The 19,118-nt window shown below is 43.6% G+C and overlaps 1 protein-coding gene and 1 pseudogene across 2 annotated transcripts in view; both read right to left on the bottom strand.

Annotated features, from left to right (window-relative positions):
- Window positions 1-11,996: 11,996 nt before the first annotated feature.
- Window positions 11,997-18,235, bottom strand: LOC101145245 (proteasome subunit alpha type-3-like; annotated as a pseudogene).
- The window catches only part of CSMD2 (CUB and Sushi multiple domains 2), a 647,961-nt gene continuing 642,849 nt past the window's right edge, over window positions 14,007-19,118 (bottom strand). For both annotated transcript variants that reach the window (XM_055391224.2, XM_063700513.1), the window contains one exon: window positions 14,007-16,572. The gene's annotated coding sequence lies outside the window, so the exon portion shown is untranslated. The remainder of the gene's footprint in view (window positions 16,573-19,118) is intronic.

Here is a 19,118-nt window from a genome sequence, read left to right as displayed (position 1 = left end):
GCTCTGAGTTTTCTGGAGCCCTCACTGTGGAAGTCAAGCTGAGCTCTGTGTGGATGTGAGGTGGTAGTCCTCTCTCCACTTGGTCACCCTTTCCCCTGGGTTTGGTAGTGTGTTAGTGTCTCATATCTTTAGTGAAGTCTTGATGTTTATTATCTGCCATTCTTGTCTCATGAATCTTAATAGAGGTTCAGTCATGAAAGCAAGGCCAGTGTGGGCCAGGTGAGAAAATGGCCCAGGTGGTCCCCTCCTCCTTGTCTACCTGACTTCCTTTGGAAGAAGCACTCTTTCAGGGGGCTTCAGTGTTCCAGGCTTGCTGTCTACCCACGAGCTTGCTGGGCACCCAGGCGCCCTCCAGTAGGTCTGTGCTGCTCAGGTAAACTGACATCTGGTTTTACACACTGAGCTTTGCTAGCATGATTCTGCTCTTGGGAAGTAGATTCACTCTGCAGAATGGGTGGACAGTTTCTCAGCCTTCCTGGCCACAGGTCAGACCCTGGTTATGGAAAACCAAACCAGCAAATGCTGCCCTGGGAGGGTGTTACATCATGTGAGCTGCTAAAGGCAGGATCGTCTCCCCAGATGGCTGCCTCCCCTTGATTTCTTCACCCTCCACCTCAAGAAGGGCATTGGCTCCTCTGAAGGGACAAAAAGGTACCTAAAGGACCTTAGGCCTCCCATTCCTCAGACCCCCAGAGGCAGCAGACCCAAAGGTAGGGGCAGGGAAAGGAGGGGCCAAGACTTTTTCAGATGCTCGGTTTTTTCTAAGGCCTTGACCTCAGCAGCTGAACTCATGGTCATGGCTGCCTTGGCCTTATTGTCCCCTGTAGCCTCCTCCCAGAAGCCGAGTAAAGCAGCTAGGGTCCCTCCATGCTAAATAATGTAGTCAGGTGCTCTGGGTAGTCCGTCCTGCCTCATCTTGTTCTGGGGCCCCCAGTGGGGATAGCTCTCTGCTTTCGGGCTGCAGAAAAGAATTGAGTCACTTTCGGAAGGGGAGTAACACCCTTTGGGGACAGGGATGCAGTTTTGAAGTAATGAAGGCAGTGATGTCTGGAGTGGGCGTGGGTGTTGCAGGTGAACTTGCCTCACCCAGGCTCTTCTGGGTCTTTGTACTCCAGAGTTCTGTCCTAGGCTTGCTTCTTCATTCACTCTGTTTCCCTTTCTCTTCTTTTTTTCTTTTCTTTTCTTTCTCTCTTTTCTTCTGTGTAGATGCTAATGACTTCCAGATCTGTGTCCTGTCCTCTTAGGAGCCCAGCTGCCTGCCAACCAGCTGTGTTTGGGTGACTCCTGGGCATCTCAAAGCCCCCGTGTCTACCATCACCCATCATGGGGCTCTTGGCCTGCCCGTTCAGCACATGCATTGATGTACACACTCAGTGGCTCCCATCCAAGCCTCCCCTGCACGTGCCTGGAGAGACCTGCCCATTGGACTCATCCTGGACTCAGTTCTGCCAATACTTTCTCCCTTCTAAGAGCATTTCCAGTTGGGCTGGAGTTACCCAGCTGCCTGAGAGGTCTCTTTCTGAATGGAGTCAATATCTAAAGTCAAAATTAATCATTCAAAATATTCCCTTACCTCATTTTTTTTTTTTTTGGAGAGAAAAAATGTGCTGCCCAGGCTGGTCTTGAACTCCTGGCCTCAAGCGATCCTCCCACCTCAGCCTCCCAAAGCTCCCCTTAACCTCAGTTTTGATCCCATCCTCCATTTGGGCATTGCTCAGCTCCCCCACCTGTTAATAGCAAACACCAATCTCAAGCCCCTGCCCCAATCTGCTACAAGGGGTTAGTGCTCCATGCAGTGGGAGTGCAGGGAAGGCTTTATAGGAGAGGAGGGATTTGAAATGGGCCTGGAGGCCTGGGATGGTAGACACTGGAGCCTTTTCCCCCACAGCTCCTGGCTATTTCTTCACACTCCCAGCATCACTATTACTGCTAGCATGTCTTTAGCATCATTTTGCCCTCCCTCTGACTTTCAGCAAGCCTGCACTTACCTCCAAATAAATGCATGTTTTTGGGGGGCAAAGGCAGGTTCCTTCCTTACCTTATTGTTGCTTCCCCCACCCCATGCTGCGGCTGAGTGGGTGACCTTTCTCCTCACCTCCGTGTGCCGCATCTCTCACCTAGTCTCTGTTAGGAACCCTACAGGAGCCTGCACCCCAGTAACCCCATTTTATGCTGCTTGGAGGAAGAGACAGAGAGTTTGAGAGGTCCCAGTTCTTTTCAGTGTGTGTTTGGTTCCCCCACTTCTCAAAGCTGAGAGCTTCTGTGTTTTAAGAGCCACTTGGTTAAGTCAAGAGCATTAGAAGAGTAAAAAGAAGAATCCAATTAGATAATTTTACCTAAACATGCTATAGTCGACTAGGGATTCACATAGACATTGATTTTCTAATGAGGGCGCTGTTGGTGATTCTGTCTGTGTGTAAAGATGCTTCTGATCATGCCTGCCATTACATGATACTTATTTCTAAAGTCACTTTTTTTTTTTTTTTTTTTTTTTTTTTACATTTTCATTGTAGAAAAATATCCCATAAAAATTGTGCCACCTAGAGGGCGAGGGCCACGGGAAGGGGGATCAGGAAAACAAGAATCAGTCTCTAAGCTGGTCCTGGAGCAGCATGACAGATGCATCTGAGCCCAAGCAGGAGAGGAGCCACAGGCCCAGGCTGGCAGAGTTGTGACTACTAGAATCTCGAGTCACTGGGGCTCAGGGAGCCCTAACTTGGTGGCAGGTGACAAATGTGGCACAAAGGAGAAAGGAGTCTTCTCCTTCCACATAGAACACACTTGGCTTCAGTGCTTTGGGGGGATTCATGGACCACGGAGAAGCTTCCGCATATTTATAGGCACTGGGGACCAGCAGGAAGTGGTGGTGAGACACTTTGAAACCCTCCACTGCAGACTTCACCCAGGGGGCAGGGCAGGAGAGAATCCCTCTGTGGACAGCACTTGAGAGGAAAGGGCTTGTTCATGACCGCGTATGAGGTCGCCAACCCAACCCTGTTCCTGAAGTTTCCCAGAAATAGATGGAGAGGTAAGGCCAGCTAGGCTGGAGCGCCAGCATCAGTAGTAGGGGCAGGAGCTCACGCTAAACCCGGTTGGTGTGTCCTGGAGAAGCACAGGTGTCATCTCCAGGGACCTTTCTCAACCAACTAATTTATGGAAATGAGACATTTGTGATTGATTTTAATTCCCTCTTAGGAACTGTGAAATTAAAATGGATTAAATTTTGTCCATCAGGAGCCTCAGGGATTTAATGTCCAATTCTAAAACCTGAACAGGCCCTTTTGTTTTGCAATTTGTGGACCAATCCCTGGCTTCATTTTATTTGGCTTTGCTTTCACTTCCCCATTTTCTGTTATTTTATTTTTTTTTGTGCTGTTATGTACGTCTCTTAAAGCTGGTCAAATCATATTTTGGGATGGAATGGCCTGATAAGTTAATAAATTATATTAAACTGCCAAAAAAGGAATGTGTTTTCGATTCTTCTGGCTTCTTCCTGGTTACACCAAAAGCATGGGGGAGAAAAGGAAGGGAAGTCGTCGAGACACAGGTTGTCAGGGAGATTGGGGCCAAGGTCTCAAGCCCCTTGTGCTGGGCAGGTGTCTTCTTTTCATTGTTCCCTGTGGTCCTTCAGACATGGGTGGCTCTTCAGGCATGTCCACAACCCCAGGAGCCATGGCCTCTTGCCTATACCAGTGGCATCTCAGTCTGCTGGTCCCTATGCATCTACTTTGATATGTCCCTCAGGATCCCTGTGCTAGGAAACCAGAGGTGTCTGAAATCCAAATAACACAAGGATAATTATGGATGAAAACATAGGAAAGAGTTCCCAGAGGGCTGAAACTTACCTGATTCCTCTCATTTGCTTCCTGGTTCAGGAACAGAACTGATCATACTTCATACTTGAGAAAGAGGGGAGAGCTGGAGGGTCTTTATATTCTTTTCTCGCCTTCCTCCACCCATTGTCCTACTGACGACATTCAAAAGACTGTAGCTCAAGGCTGAAGTTTCCTAATACACGCTCACTCTTTTGTCCTTATTGAATGAGATATAGGCAACTTTGCCTTTTAGGCCCTTGATATGGTTTGGCTGTGTCTCCACCCAAATCTCATCTTGAATTGTAGTTCCTATAATCTCCATGTGTTGTGGAAGGGACCTGGTGGGAGGTACCTGAATCATGGGGGCAGTTACCCCTATGCTGATCTTGTGATAGTGAGTGAGTTCTCATGAGATCTGATATAAGTGATTTTTCCCCACTTTGCTCTGCACTTCTTTCTCCTGCCACTATGTGAAGAAGGACGTGTTTGCTTCCCCTTCCGCCATGATTATAAGTTTCCTGAGGCCTCCCCAGCCATGTGGAACTGTGAGTCAATTAAACCTCTTTCCTTTATAAATTACCCAGTCTTGGGCAGTTCTTTATAGCAGCGTAGAAACGGACTAATACAGCTCTGTTATCATTGAATTTTGATTGTGAATTCGTTTTGCTCGGAATCCACTGAGAACTTGTTTTTTCTTGTAGGGGTCAGATCTCAAGTATAGGTGTTACTAGTGGTTGGCATGTACTAATATTCTGCATGTCTTGGGACAAAGATGAGATCTGGAGGAAATGAGTCATGGTCTCCCTGAGGAGCAAGCTCTGGGTCTTGCTTACATGTTTTCATGTAACTTCTTTCTAGCAGTTACTCCAATACTGACCAGACCCACAGGGCTTACCTTCCTGGAAGACAGGACAGACATCACAGACTCCTCATAGTCCATGCTCTTGCTGTTAGCTGTAGTTTGACCACAAATGCCAGTAAGGCATACAGGTCAGTTATAAATGTCAGGGTCCACTCAGGCTGGCCAGCCAATTCAGGCAGGAACAAGAACTGTTACCTGAAGGGGTCCAACATAGGTAGCCAGAGAGCTGGCCAAGGCCAGTACAACTGAGAATGTAATACTAGGAAAAAGCCCTACCTGAGGGAGATGCCTCATGGCTGGGGCTGGCCATCTGTTGGCCCCATGTCAAGAAGCTGCTGGGGCTGGGTGCAGTGACTCCCACCTGTAATCCCAGCACTTCGGGAGGCTGAAGAAGATGGATCACTAGAAGCCAGGAGTTGGAGACCAGCCTGGGCAACATAGTGAGACCTCGTCTCTACTAAATAAATAAATAAATCCAGAGGATCCCACCTCCCTGCAGCCCTTTCAAATGGAGGCTGTTTATTTGCATACAGCCCAAGTTCCTCCTGGTGGGAGGCGGGGTTGCTGTTCTTTCTCCTCACTCCTTGAGGCTGCCTCCAGATCATAGCTTCTTTCCTCCCTATTCATTTGACCAGTAATTGACAGCCAATAGCTATAAAGAGCCTAGGGGCCAGGCATGCTGGTAAGGACCTTGGGTGGATGACATCATTTCAGCCTCAGCACAACTCAATGAAATATTGTTGTTGCTATCCCCATTTTACCACAGAGCCTCAGAGGCTCAGGTTAATAACTTGCTACTTCATATATTGTCTCAAATATATGAATGGAACCAACAATATATGATGTTCCTACTTCATATATTGTCTCAAAATTTTTAAGAACACCTTGTTTGAATTTGAATTCAGTTAATGTCATACATCGCAACTGGATTTAAGATGAGGTCATTTTCACTGAGGAGTTTTCCAGAAGCTGTATGTTGTCAATTACATCCTTATGGTATCATTGAACTTGTTTCCCTGTCATCTGTATTTCCTGTAACTGGTATTTAGATCCAAAGGTTTAAACAGATTCAAATTTGATTTTTTTTTTGGCAAGAATACTTCATAGGTGGTTGTTGTGTACTTCCATCAGAAGGCCTATAATGTCTGGTTGCCTCGCTTTTTGTGATATTAGCAGTCATTGATGATCATTGCCAGAATTTATTTTAATAAAGGTTTCAAAATGGTGATAAATTCTATTCTTCATTTACTGGCTGCAATACTTTTATAAAGAGACTCCGCTTCTTAATATTTAGTTACCCTGAAATACATTGCATACAAAAAGCAGGATGAATGCTTGCTCTTCCCTCCTTTTACTTACTGGTTATCAAAATATAGCTGGTTTCTTAATGTTTTCCATAAGTGACTAATGAGTTTTTAAAAAAATGTTATTTATTATTTATGATTATTTCAATAGCTTTTGGGGTACAAGTGGTTTTTGTTACATGGAGGAACTATATAGAGGCGAATTCTGAGATTTCAGTGCACCTGTGTGAGTTAGTGTACATTGTACCTAGTGTGTAGTTTTTATCTCTAGGCCCCCTCCCAGCCTCTGCTGTCTGAATCTCTGAAGTCCATTATATCACTCTGTATGCCTTTGGATACTCATAGCTTAGCTCCCGCTTATAAGTGAGATCATACAGTTTTTGGTTTTTCCACTCCTGTGTTACTTCACTTAGAATAACAGCCTCCAGCTCCATCCAAGTTGCTGCAAAAGACATTATTTCATTGATTTTAATGGCTGAATAGTATTTCATGGTGTACGTACACCACATTTTCTTTACCCACTCATTAGCTGAGGGACAGTTAGGGTGGTTCCACATCTTTGCAGTTGTGAACTGTGCTGCTCTAAACATACATGCGCAAGTGTCTTTTTCATTTAATGACTTATTTTCCTTTGGGTAGATACCCAGTAGTGAGACTGCTGGATCAAATGGCAGATCTACTTTAAGCTCTTTAAAGAATCTCCATACTGCTTTCCATAGAGGTTGTACTAATTTACATTCCCTCCAGCAGTGTCTAAGTGTTCTCGTTTCCCCACATCCATGTCAACATCTATTGTTTTTTCACTTATCCATAATGGCCATTCTCGCAGGAGTAAGGTGGTATTTCATTGTGTATTTTTTTTTTCTTTTTTTTCTTTTTTGAGGCAGAGTCTTGCTCTGTCATCTACACTGGAGTGCAGTGGCACCATCTCAGCTCACTGCAACCTCTGCCTCCTGGGTTCAATCGATTCTCTTGCCTCAGCCTCCCGAGTGGCTGGGATTACAGGTGCCTGCCATCATGCCTCGCTAATTTTTGTATATTTTGGTAGAGACGGGGTTTCACCATGGTGGTCAGGCTGGTCTTGAACTCCTTACCTCAGGTGTCCACCTGCCTCGGCCTCCCAAAGTGCTGGGATTACAGGTGTGAGCCACCGTGCCCGGCCTCATTGTGGTTTTAATTTGCATTTCCCTGACGAATGGTGATGTTGAGTATTTTTTCATATGTTTGCTGGCCATCTGTATATTTTCTTTTGAGAAATGTCTATTCATGCCCTTTGCCCACTTTTAAATAGGATTATTTGTTTTAAAAATATTATTATGAACTCATAGATTCAAACACAGTTACTATTTTTCATCCATTGCCTTTATTATTATTATTTTATTTTTCTAGATTTAGGGGTACAAGTGCAGTCATGTTACATGGATATAGTGTGTGGTGATAGAGTCTGGGCTTTTAGTGTATTCATTGTTCAAATAGTGTATGTCGTCAAATTCTCCTCTGTGAGTTGGACCAGCAGTGACAGTGCCAGTTTCTCCCACAGTTTTGTCAACAGTGTGTTGTCTAGCTTTTGGATTTTCGCTGATCTAATACGTAAGGAATAATGGAGTTAAACTGAGTACCTTTTCATATATTTCAAGGTTTTTGCATGTCTTTTCTTTCACAGTCTTTGAATGTTTGCTTATGGTACTTTTAGACTTATTTTTCTCAATTTTTAAGAGTTCTCTATGTATAAGGGGTATTTGCATGAATGTTCCATGTATGCTTCAAAAGAAAGCATATTCTCTAATATTGGGTTGCAGAGTTTGACAGATATTCATATTCATAAAAACTTCCTTATGATTATTTTGGTTAGGTCTTCTACAGCCTTACTTTTGTTTCCTTGATTTGTTATGGACTGAGAGTGGTGAGTTAAAACTGCTGTTATTGGCATGCTCCGATTTGTCTTTGCACCTCCTGGTTTCTGCTTTATGACACATCTGCTTTCTTATTGGGTGCATAGTTATCGATATCTGTTATATCTTCATTGTGAATAATCTCCTTTAGTGCTGTAAAGTGTCCTTCCTTGTCCTCTTTCATGCCTTTGGCCCTGAATTCTAACTTATCTGGTGTGAGGATGGTGATTCCTGTTTTCTTGTTTGCGTATGCCTGTTATTCCTTTGCTTTGCTTTAGATTTCAATACATGGTATTTAAGCCATTTTGAATCACTTTGTTTAGGTATGCCTCTTGTGATAGCACAGAGTCAAGTTTTATTTTGTGAGATAATCTGAACATCTTTATAATTAAACCTAATTATATTTAATAATATAGTGGCTCCGTTTGTTTTCAGGTCTGTCATATTATTTTGTATTGTATTTACTTGGTGCATTTGTCATATTTACTGGTTCTTTCACAGTGTGTTTTTTTGGAGTACTTAAAAATATATGTATTAGTATTTGGCAAAATTTATATTTTCTTCTAGTAATTACTTTTATATTAATATATTTACAAATGTCCTTAGTCCTCTTTTTTCTACTTAGGTTCTTACTGTTTTATTAACTGGTTCTCAACCAGTGCATCTGTTGATCAATGACTTTCAACAGAGGTGGGGGGAGTGTATCCATTTTATTCCCCAGAAGACACTAGGCAATGTCTGGAAGTATTTTTGGTTGTCACAACTGGGAGAGGTGTGCATCTATTGGGCAGAGGCCAGGGATGCCGCTAAACATCCTATAACACACAGGACAGCCAGGCCCTACAACAAAAAAAATCATCTGGCCCAAAATGTCCATACTGCCAAATTTGGGAAACCTTTAGATGGTCTTTGACTCCCACCTGTTATCTGTGTGGCAACCAGTGGGCTCATTTTACTTTCCCCTTTCTCTGTTCTTTCTCTTCCCATTAAAAAATCATGTTATCTCCGCTTTGTCAGAACCTAGGACATTTACATACTATTCTTCGGTCTTTATTTTCATCATTGTAGATTTCAATATGCAGTTTTCAATTCTTAACATCAGTCCTGTTGCTGAAATTCCTTAACTATCATTTGGTTGGTTAAAACTTGTCCTCCCACTAGATTCTTCAGGAAGGGCTCCTGAGGAAAATATTCCTGAATTCTTGAATATTCATTACTGTGTTCTTATTGTCTTGATGCATAAAAATCACTGCATATAAAATTCTTGGTTTGTACTTTCTTTCCTTCAGTTTTGCTTTGTGTGTGGCTATTAAGAAATCTGATAACAACCTAATTTAATCTGGAGGCTCAGAGAATGTTTTATTTTTCTTTAAAATCTTACAGTTTTACTGGGGTTTGTCTTGGAGCTGAGCATTGCAGGATAATTTTCCCAGGAACCTGGTGGACCTTTCAATATATATGTTAAGTTTTTCTTTTAGTTCTAAATAGTTTTCCTAGAGTATAATTTTAAATATTAATTCTGTCTAATTTATTTAGGTTTTCTTCTTTAGGGACTCCTATTGTGCATAAATTGGCTTGCTTTGCCTTTTATCTCTTTCTTTCTTTCTTTTTCTTTCTTTTCTTTCTTTCTCTTTCTTTCCTCTTTTTCTCTTTCTTTCCTTCCTTCCTTCCTTCTTTCTTTATTTTTATTTTTCTTTTTTTTTGAGATGGGGGTCTCGCTTTGTTGCCCAGGCTGGAGTGCAGTGGCACAATCTCAGCTCAGTGCAACCTCCACCTCTCGAGTTCAAGCGATTCTCCTGCCTCACTCTCCCAGTAGCTGGGACTACAGGCACATGCCACCATGCTTGGCTAATTTTTGTATTTTTTGGTAGAACTGGGGTTTTGCCATTTTGGCCAGGCTGGTCTTGAACTTCTGGCCTCAAGTGATCCGCCCGCCTACCTTGGCCTCCCAAAGTGCCCTTTTATCACTTTCAATCTCATATTTTTTAGCTCTTTACATAACTTCTGTTTTCTTAGATATTTAAGTTTTCTTCCTGTATGTGCTTTATTATACTTTCTTTCTGTATGTTACCCATTGAACACTTTGCACTTTGCTCTTCATTTCTGAGATATGCTTGATCTTTTATTGTAAGCTGTCATTTATTTCTTCCTGTTTTATGTCTATTTGTATCCTGAGTTTTCAAGCTTCTGGTTTGTATTACACGTTAATATTTACAATTGCTTGATTATATTTAATTAATGTTGGGATGCTTTAAAAAAAGTTTTCCTTTCCTTTATTTTTTAGGGGAGTATTTTAATTAGTTACAATGTTTTCTTTTCTTTGCTTTTTTTCTCTTTTCCACTCTTAGATATATACCCAAGTTACAATGTCTTTACTACTCATTTTCTGTTTTATTTTTATAGAAGCTTTGAAGATATGTCCATGAACCTTTTTTGTCCGTGAGAAAATAAATGTGTAGGATTTTCCTAGACCAGCAATAACAGGTGCTTCTGCTGGAGTGAGGGAATGGAGTGGTGTTAGTGTTTATTTGATTTCTTAGTTCAGGGACACTCTGTTCTCTTGGTATAGGTAGATCTTGTGGGGTGCAGCTTGTCTCACAGGCATTGTAGTTTGGGCTTGCCCCCTCTATCTATGCCTTATGGCTTATGAAAACTTGTCCTGGCCTGATGTTTGGAAGTCTTTCCCCACTCTATGTGGTGTCCAGCAATTGTCTGCTCTTTTCTTCCTTTCTTTTTTCTCCTTTATTTTTAGTAGGGACAGAGTTTTGCCATGTTGGCCAGGATGGTCTCGAACTCCTGGCCTCAAGTGATCCACCAGCCTTGGCCTCCCAAAGTGCTGGGATTACAGGCATGAGCCACTGTGCCCAGCCCATCTGCTATTTTCTTATAAAGTGTTTGCATATTTGCATGCTGGTATGAACTTGTATTCTGAACTTAGACTTAATATTTGCTCCCTTGCTCTCTTGATTCCCAATCCAACAGGACCTTGTGTTGGACAACAGTCCAGTTCCTGACCCTGAATCCCTGCCAAGCTACCTGAGGTTCCAGTGGGAGGACTGCACCCACCCTGCTGATTCCCTGTGTCCAGGAGAGAAATACCAGGCAGCGTGTCCAAGATGGAATGCCTTTATTAAAACTGGGGGCCAGGCGCGGTGGCTCACGCCTGTAATCCCAGCACTTTGGGAGGCTGAGGCGGGTGGATCACCTGAGGTTAGGAGTTCGAGACCAGCCTGGCCAACATGGTGAAACCCCGTCTCTACAAAAAAAATACAAAAATTAGCCAGGCATGGTGGCACGTGCCTGTAATCCCACCTACTCCGGTGGCTGAGGCAGGAAAATCACTTGAACCTGGGAGGCGGAGGTTGCAGTGGGCCGAGATTGTGCCACTGCACTCTAGCCTGGGCGACAGAGTGAGACTGTGTCTCAAAAAAAAAAAAAACAAAAACAAAAAACTAGGAATGTTGGTGTAAATCAGGTTATTGAGGTGACAAGGGGGGCAGTTGGAGCCGAGGTACAGTGCAAAAGTGAAGGGTAGTGGGAGTCAGAAAACTGAAGGTAGTCTGGATGAATTTTCCACCTAAAATGATGACTGCTAACAAATGCATTGTACATTTAAGAAAGGATAGGCTCCTACTAGCTCTTGCCAGTTCTTTCCTCTTCTTCCTCACCACGCCTCTCATGACTGTCTTGCCTGGATGACCCTCCTTGATTTGGCTTTTCTCTGCTATGGAGTTTCTACTGCCTAAGCCCACCTGCCCTTAGACTGCAGTCCTCAGATCCTGAGCTCCTCAGTCCAAGCCAAACTCCAACCCTGAGCGGAGCAACTTCTTTGTCCCCAGGTTCTTGATCTGAGCTGATGGGGCCTCCACTATAAATTAAAAAAAATTGTATTGTGGTAAAATATGTGTAACATAAAATTGATCATCTTAACCATTGTTAAGTGGCATCAAGTACATTAAGTATATTCACGTAATTGTGCAATCCCCAGAACTTTTCTTTCTCCTTTTTCACAATACAAACATTTAATGAAAATTGATTAGTGAGTGTGTATAATCCACAGGGGGCTAAATGTTACCTGGGACTGTAGCAGAAATTTAAAATAGAATAGATGCTGGAGTAAATGTTATATATTGTCATCATCTGATTCATCTTCTTCCTTCAAAGATTCCTTGGCATGTTTCTCTTCTTCCCTTATATCTTTTGGAATAATTTCATGTCTTCTTCCTTTAGTTAATTCACCAACCCTGCTGAGTTCTAATTTAAAAGATTTCTTCTTAACTTCATCATATACTATGTAAATATTTTTGCAACTTCTTAACAATAACATGGCAGGTCATTTCTTTCACCTGAAGCTTTTCTATTTTCTATCTTTGCAGCGTGCCTGGCTTTGGCAAGGGTACAGCCCCAATAACCATACGAAACATCTTGCAGAATTGTGCCCTGTTGTTCACGCTGTAAGACCCTACTGTAAAACTACAGCCAAAAGGTCTGACAGCACTGCAGAGTGTATATGCATGGCAACTGTGTCTGCAAGATGTTTTTGTGGAATGGTATAGCCAAAGCTAGATCTAAAGTTGGAAGCTTCTTCTCTTGTTACATCTGCCAAAGAAGGGACATCTGTCAACAAACCTGCTACCACCATTCCAACATGCCAATCAATATTAAAAAGTCTTTTGTTGGAGCCTTCTTCATAAAGTTTAGGAAGACTCCCTTTTCTACCCCAAAGCCACCACCATCTTCACATCTGAGTCCAGTGGCTGTACGATTTTCCACAGCCTTCATAGCATATTCAACTCAAAAAACTCTTCCATCAGGAGAGAATGTAGAGACTGACAAGTCATACCTGGTGTCAATTGAGCTCTTTGTTTTAAAACCAGTAGAACGCGTAGGGCTTCCAGGCCTCCAGAAACTTTTCATCTTATAAAACTGAAACTTTATACTAATTAAACAGTAACTCCCCATCCTTTCCTCTCCCTAGTCCCTGGCAACCACCATTCTACATTCTGTATGAATTTGATGACTCGAGGTAGCTTGTATAAATAGAATCACATAGTATCTGGGTTTTTTTTTTTTTTTTTTTTTTTTTTTTTTTGTGACTGGCTTATTTCACTTAGCATAACATCCTCAAGGTTCATCCATGTTGCAGTATGGGTCAGAGTTTCCTTCTTTTTTAAGGCTGAATAATATTCCATTGTACATATGTACCACATTTTGTTTATCCATTCATCTGTTGATGGACATTTGGGTTCCTTCTACTTTTTGGCATTTGTTAATAAATGCCGCTATTAACATATCTTTTTGTGACCCTGCTTTCAACTCTTTTGGGTATATACTCAGAAGTAGAACTGCTAGACAATATGGTAATTCTATTTTTGATGTTTTGAGAAATCACCATACTGTTTTCCATAGTGACTGCACCTTTTTACATTCCCACCAATGGGGCACAAGGGTTCCAATTTCTCCACATCCTCACCAACACTTATTATTTTTTGATAGTAGCCATTCTAATGGGTGTGAGATGGCATCTCATTGTGGCTTTGATTATTTCCCTAATGATTAGTAATGTTGAGCATTTTTTCATGTGCTTGTTGGCCATTTGTATATTTTCTTTGGAGAAATGACTGTTCAAGTCTTTCATAAGAGTTCTTTATAGATTCTCAATATTAACCCCTTATCAGATATATGATGTGCAAATATTTTCTCCCATTCTATAGCTTGCCTTTTCACTCTGTTGATTGTATCTTTTGATATACAGAAGTTGTGAATTTTGATGTAGTCCAGTTTATCTGTTTTTTCTTTTGTTGCCTATACGTTTGATGTCATATGCAGGAGATCACTGCCAAATCTAATGTCATGAAGCTTTCCACGTACGTTTTCTTGTAAGCATTTTATAATTTTAGGGCTTATGTTTAGGTCTTTGATCCATTTTGAGTTAACTTTTTTTATGTGGGGAACGCACTATCATTTTTGCTCGGAGTTTCCAACATGTAGCAGTGATAACACAATGCAGTTAAGAAATGGACTCCCATATTTCTACCTTTGGATTTTAGGCAAAAATATGTTCTTCTTTCCCTTTCCCAACAAACACTTGCCCCTAGTCATGAAAGAGGCCATAAAAATGTAAGAAAACCAATGCAAAAATTTATATTTTATTTGAATTCAAAAAATTTAAAATTGCTTTCAAATTCAGGAAAGTACCATAATGCAGGACCCCAGGGGGAAGCCTCATATACAGAGACAGATAAATTAAATGTATATACTGCAGACAAGCCAAGAAGGTGTGTAGATTACATATTTACAGCACTTGATGTTTTCTGAAAACCATATTTATACATTTTATTACATTTACAAAAAAGGCTTCCACTACCATTTACCTACAATAATGAAAAAAAATTTACACCTTTTTTTTCTTTTTTGGTACTGTACAAACTTTGTATAATAAAAATATATCTCTGTACAAAAGATTTTTTTTGTTTTTGTTTTACTTTTTTTTTTTCCTCATGGGATGGTGATGGGTATATGGCGTAGATGGTGGGTGAAGGGCCTCATCTGCCCTGTTCCCTTCCAAGCCTCTGGAGGTGGAGAGAAATGCCAGGGGTGTGGAGGGTGATGCCCAGCAGAGTGCTGGGTGCCCCACCAGCAGGTGCTCCTCGAGCATCTCATGGAACTTTACAAGGAGACGCAGGGGAGGGGTGGGGGGCGGGAATAGGCGTCCGCTGGGTGGTCTGAGAGGGCCATAAGAAGGGGGAAGGGAGCAGTCGAAGGAGAGGAGTGTAAGGGGGAAGGGAGCATAAGAAATTGGGAGGGGCGCTTCCTGCACTTGTTTCCAGCCAAGGAAAGAGATGAGAGTGTGAGTGTGTCTGGATTGGCCCTCTCCCTCCAGGCCCAGGGGTGCCGTGTCCCAGAGGTGGTGTGGCCAGGGGTAGGCTCCTGCCTCTGTCAGCCTCCATTGTGTCTGCTGGAAATGGACGCCTCTCACTTTCCTCTGGCCACTCTTAACATCAGTCAGATCTTCTAATTGTTCCAATCTAGAATTTGCTTAAGAACCAGGTGTCGCTGTCCCTCCGCTCCTGCACATTTCTATTTGTTATTTCAATATGTGACATGAATCTCTGAGGCCAGCATGTCACACGTATACAGGGGCTTAAGCTTGTGGGGGCCTTCCCGAGGACAGAGAAAGTGGCCCTAAATGCTATACTTTGATTCCTAAACTCATGAACTTCCCAGCAATTCTCATGGAATTCATGAATGACCCAAGCATAATATAGCTGTCAAAATAAATCAAACCCACTTGCAAGGAGCTGGAGAGGGTGTGACTTTCAGCCACTCTGTTGTTTTGATTCAGGACCTGCCAGGTCTTTTGCTGGCTATGGTCAGCGGCTGCTGGGAGCCAAGGAGCCAGCACCAACCGCAGGAGGCCTGGGGAGTTGAATCCTTGCCCCGAAGCTGCCTACGCAGAGACAGCAGAACCCAGATAGGACACACAGGTGTCTTGCCTGGCTTTCCAGACCTGGCCACAGTGCTACTGTAGAGATTCATCGGCTCCTCCCTTCTTAGCTGCCCCTTCTAGAACAGGGTTTCTGGCAGCTGGTGTAGTGGACTTTGGGGCAGACTGATCTGGGTTTGCATTCTGACTCCACACTTCCTAACTCTGTCTTTACCTTTGCAGGCTTCTGTTTTCTCATCTGTCAAAGGGGAATAACAAATCCTACATTTTGGTGTTATTGTGCAGACTAGAAATACTATAGGTAAAGTGTCAGGCACAGAGAATAACCCCAGTACATGATAGCCATTGTTTTTTGGGTACTGGGGCAGGCTTGCTCCCCTGTTCTCTCAAGGACCCTGCTGCTGCCCCCAGACTTGGCATCCTGTCTGGGCCACAGACTTGTCTTCTCTTCTCTTTGTCAGTTGACAGCCAGACTTGACCTTGGGCTCCTGGCCAGACTCCTGCCCTATCCTCCCCGGCTCTCCCTTCTTTCCCAGTGCTTCCCAGGACCCAAATGACTTTTTAATCCACTGGGTTTAGAACTCAATAAAATAGTGTTTGAAAAAAATAAAGAAACTGATTTTCAATCTATTTCCAAAGACCTTTTTCCTGCCCTTGGGATAATCCTTGCTGCCGCTGTGCAGATGGGCCGTTCATCAGCAGACAGCTGGTTTCTGCACGCTGACCGGGTTTCTGCACTCTGACCACACGATGGGATGTGTCCTACTGTTACAGTCACCGAGTCACCATGTCCTCACACATGGGATGGGCGGGGGGCATATTGTTTTGAAAGCTGACCGTACCTCCCCCTCTTCATCTCTTCTCTGTGTGGGGAACAGGGCATGAAGCATCCTTCATGCGCACTTCTAGTTTTGAAGCCTTTATGGTCTCTTCCATAGGACGTGAATGAAGGAGAGGTGTGTGTGTTTGTGTGTGATCAGGCCCATACACACACACACACACACACACACAGATCCACAAGTTGCTTTGCTATTTTAAATCCATAAACTTTCTTCCTCTGTCTGCAGCCCCTCTTCCTTTTCTGCCTTTTCAGGACACGGCAGGAGTCCTCTCCAGGGTGACTGGCATAGATGGTGGCAGGGCGAGGGCCTGAGTCCCAGCAGTAGCAGACACAGGCAGGGAGACGAACGAAGATGGGCACTGGGCACTGGGCACCGTGCTCAGGGGAGCCTACTTCCTGCCCCCTGGGGAACTGGGAACAAACAGATCACACCTGAGTTTGCAAAGAAAAAAGAGGCAGTGGGAGGGGAGGGGCCGGGGCAGAGGAGGAAAAGCAAAGCGGCAAAGAAAAGAAGGCACAAGAGGGAAAGAGATGAATCACCTCAATCTTCACTTTGATTTTTAATCTTCCCAGGTTGGGGATGGGGGTAGGTAGGGAATACGTGCAGCAGAACATGTATTTTTCTGTCTTTTTCCCTTGCAGGGCCAACTTCACCATTAGACCTGGAGGCCCAGTGCTTGGGGGCCACCATACTTTTAGGAACCCAGGAAAACATTCTAATTTTAGTTTCTTTCAAAATCAGATGAAAAAAAATGACTAGGATAATAATGGCTCTGTAATAAAGAATCCAGGCTGGATTATATTCATTTTTGTAGTGACACAGTTGTGAAATCTCATTTTTGATACTTTTTTTAATGGAGGAAGGGTTGGCAGACATCATCACACAGCCCTGTTCCCCCGCCCTGTTACTCGCTGACCGCACAGGCCTCGTTGCTTCCTTAGTAGGGTGTTTATTTTAATTTCAGCTTTTCTCCTTGGCATTATTTAAAAAAAAATTACTATCTAGTCACTCATTTGCAATGTGTGTGTGTCTGTTCAGGGTGGCTCTTGCTTTCTTTGTGCTCCAGCTGTGGGCAGAAGTGGTCAGAGGGGCCCTGCTGGAGACCTGTGGGCTGGGCAGTGGGTTCAGAGCCTGCTGGCAAGGGGCCAATGCTGAGGGCTGGCCAGATGTGGAGCCACCAACCCCAGCCGACCCGGAGGTGACAACATGGCGCACACCAGCACCTGGAACCCAGCGGAACCCAGGTGTGGAGCAAGAGTGACTGTGTGGAGGTCAGTGGCATTCTTGTTTCTTTCTTACACTGTTCAATAATTCATGCAGTGAATCAGATTCATCACTGATCATCTCCAAGCCCCAATTTACATCATCAGAGGGGATTTTTCTTTTTCTCTTTTGCCTTCTATTGATAAGAGTTCTGAGAAGGAAAAAATAAAGATTGGGCATACAGATGAAACTTGAGGAGTAATTTTGGCATGCTAAAACAATCCCACTGGAATAAGGGGGAACCCTTATTTAAATGTTTGTTTTGGAGAGACGTAAAAAGATGGGGAAAAGCTCTTTCCATAAATTGTTTGTATTCAGGAGCTGCATCTGCTGCATCCCTGACTCGCTCACCATCTGGGACTCAGGCTGAAACTGTGAAATCCTCCAGGAGTTGTGAGGCAGAAAGGGAGTAAAGCACGTCAGGGGCTGGGCAGTGATAATGACATTTGCTGCTCTTGTAACCCCCTCCACAGGAACTGTCCCCACCATCCCCGTTGGTGGCCTTTGCAGGCACCCTCATAAAAGCCTGTTTCCTCGCTGCACTGCCATTTGTGTGTGGCTGGGAGTATCTGCCACGTGAGCGGCCATGCACAGGAGCGTGGGGAGGGAGCGCAACACTAGCCCTGGGTTTGGCTGGTGGCCCACTTGGCGGATTTTCCACCGCCCTCACTGGGAATCCCTACCTGGCTGGCTCTGTGACTCTTCTCCCCAGAGTCCTTCAGCACAGGACCTGAGAGGGGGCACCTGCCTATCCCCAGAAAGCGGGATGTGTGGGAGAAGACAGTTCTCAGAGGGGTGCAGCTTGGACATCGTGTTGGGGCAACTCCTGAAGGGTCATAGGTCCCAGAGGTGAGGGTGTCATTGAAGGAGGACACAGTGAGGAAGAGGCAGTGCCTTTTAGATTCATTAGTTCCTTCCCAGTGGGCCTGTCAGATGCATGCCTGTGTGCGTATGTGTGTGTGTGTGTGTGTGTGTGTGTGTGCATGACCGTGTACACATGTGGGTGTGTCTGCCCCCGTCCATATTTCCGGGAGCTCCTCCCCTCTGTTGTGCTCAATGTGATGGGGAATTTTGTAAGTAAACCTGCCTAGGCTATGGTGCTCAGTTGATGGGTCAAACACCAATCTGGTTATTGCTGTGAAGGTATCTTTTTAGATAAAATTAACTTTGAAATCAGTAGACTTTGAGTCTCCATAATGTGTGTGGGCCTCGTTCAATCAGCTGAAGGCCTTAAGAAAAAGACTGAGGTGCTCCAAAGAGGAAGGAATTCCGTCTCTGACTGCTTTTGGACTCAAGATGACAGCATCAACTCCTGCTGGAATTTCTAGCCTGCTGGCCTGCCCTTTAGATTTCCACCTTGCCAGCCAATTCCTTAGATGAGTCTCTCTCTCTCTAAATATATATTTATTTATATTTCTATCTCTATATAACATTTACATATAGCTCTATGGAGATACGTATCTATATATAGATGGATAGGTATGGATATATCTTGATATAGGGGTATATGTATTGCGTTTATAGTGTATGAATGTATATATATACACAATATACCTATATACACAGATATATGTGCATCTCTGTATAGCTCTACAGATCTCCAGGGCTTGACTTCGACCCAGAGGATGTATATATCCAGTTGGTTCTGTTTCTCTAGAGAGAAACAGACTAGTACGTGCCGATGTTCTGCCAA

This window comes from Gorilla gorilla, chromosome 1 (genome assembly GCF_029281585.2).
Source record: "Gorilla gorilla gorilla isolate KB3781 chromosome 1, NHGRI_mGorGor1-v2.1_pri, whole genome shotgun sequence".
Lineage (NCBI taxonomy): Eukaryota > Metazoa > Chordata > Mammalia > Primates > Hominidae > Gorilla > Gorilla gorilla.
Note: the sequence above shows the minus strand (reverse complement) of the source record. Positions and strands in the feature narration are given on the sequence as shown.